Consider the following 2230-nt stretch of genomic DNA (forward strand, 5'->3'; position numbering starts at 1 on the left):
TCCAGTATCAGTATGCTTCTATTATGGTTCCTCTCATTAAGATCCACATGCGTTGCATTATGCCGTGAAAAGTAACACTAGATGTAGTGTGTGCAACTCTGAGTGTTACTTTTGCCGTGAAAAGCCCACGACCTCCTCGCCCTGAATAAAGCAAAACTAGATGTTTCCATTGTGATGTAAGTAAGGGCTAAATTTTCTTCCCGGGAAAAGGGAAGGTGCACACACAATTGTCAGAGATAGCCGAGAGAGAAATAGGCCATTCAATGCTCCTTGCATTCTTCCAAATTTTACCTAACTTCCTGTTGTTAAATCATAACCATAATTGTAGATCTATATATGTGCCCTACTGATAGTAGATGTGTGCCTCCGTGATCTCCACGAGGCGCCTAACCAGGGGATAGTAGGATATACACTTACCTGCTAGAAATATCATGGCCTAGATGCATGAATAGATAAACCATTCCATTATTGTACCAGCTACTCTATTTTTCTGGCAAACGTTTTATCAGCATGTGCTGGCATTTTGATGTTGAACAAGTAGTTATCAGAGCGAAGTGCTAGACTCCAAAGCTGCACTGATGCAGAGCTAGTTTTCCAGGATTCGTATATAGTCCAGTATGCTTCTATTTTGGTTCCCCTCATTAAGATCCACATGCGTTGCATTGTGCCGTGAAAATGCATGTTGTGCATAGTTTTCTTCACACGGACAGAAATATTGCCAAGAAAGGTTCCTGGATCTTGGTGTACTATGCATGCCAAGTTAATATTGGCCTATTGTCGTCAGGGAAGAGGTGCAATCATGGATGATTATGGGCATGTTGATCACCAAGTTGTATGCTCTGTTTTCCCAATGATTACTGATTTCTGTCATGTTATCATATTGAAGGTTAGCCCAAGAAATTAAGAAAATAGCAGTGCAATATTCGACAGTTTCAGTTTTCTAGTACTCTCAACTCCACTATGATAACGTTTACTATGATTACAAGGCTGAGAAACTTTTGAATTTGTAGATTTAAGTTTGCCTGATGATGATTGACCTCTCAACTCACTATGACATTATCTATACTGGAAATTTGTCCTAGAAACTGAGGAGACGGCATTATTAGTATTTTGTGGCCTGTCTTTTCAACCTTTTGATCCGGTAAGATCATATGTGCAGCGGTAATTGGCGAGCTTTCGGTGAGCACAAACATAGCAGCCTGACGAAAATATCTCTGAGAAGGAGTGCAAATCAGAAACTACGCTTAAGTATTCCTTTCACGGCAAAGGAAGCAGAAATATCTTGTTTTCTCGGTTGCAACCTCTACAAGAAGAAGATATGGTGATTTATTTGGATGTGACTTGTCTGAACTTTCTGATAATAGTTTTGAAACCACTAAAGCAACGGTCTTTACAAGCATGGGCTGGTTCATGGCATCAGCTGTAAAGTAACCACATAAGTTCAGTATAAAATGATAGGTTTTGCCTTTTCCCTCGTTGTTTGATAATGTAAAAGGAAGTCTGCTCAAATTTGGTCTAGTGGATTTGACATTAGGAACTTCTTCTGCATCAAAATGTCACAAAAAGAATAGAATACTCTAATATTTGTCAGTTAATCATATGAATTGTAAATATTTTGTAAGACAAATAATCATCAGCATGACCATCACTTTTGTGAAGGAACCATCATGGACATCCTAGTATGGATCAAATCAAGATTCAGAAAATATGCTGGCTAGTGGCCTGGATGTCAGCAACCACCAAGTCACCAACTGGTTTTCCTTTCATTCAGCCTCACCGCCTACCGAAGCAAAATCAAACAACCCTTTTTTCTGTAAGATAAATTTAGCATAACATGGCAGCTTAATAAACAAACTGATCCTGGTTTGTACCCTATCTCACTTCGGAAAGATGACACAAATATTTCTTTAGTATACTTTCCTCTTAACTATCTAGAGAATGGCTAGGTGGTACTCAATATAATATCTGAGATGCAATGACTCCTGAAAAGGTGAAAGCTAACCAGGCAGATCTCAGATTGGTTCGACGCAAAGCATGCGTAGATTTATTTACCTAACTGTGGCAGCTGGATTGCAACTTATTTTGTAATATAATTTAAGCCAAGCTCATTAAGAAGCTTCTTGCTAGATCAATGCATGCATCGTTATTCACCGGATCGACAACGTAGCATTGTAGAAATACAATAAATCATTGTTAAAAAAAGTACAATAAATCTAAGATGCTCTTTGTA

Source organism: Triticum urartu, chromosome 5A, assembly GCF_056163025.1.
Source record: "Triticum urartu cultivar PI428250 chromosome 5A, HENAU_Tu73, whole genome shotgun sequence".
In the NCBI taxonomy this organism is placed as follows: domain Eukaryota; kingdom Viridiplantae; phylum Streptophyta; class Magnoliopsida; order Poales; family Poaceae; genus Triticum; species Triticum urartu.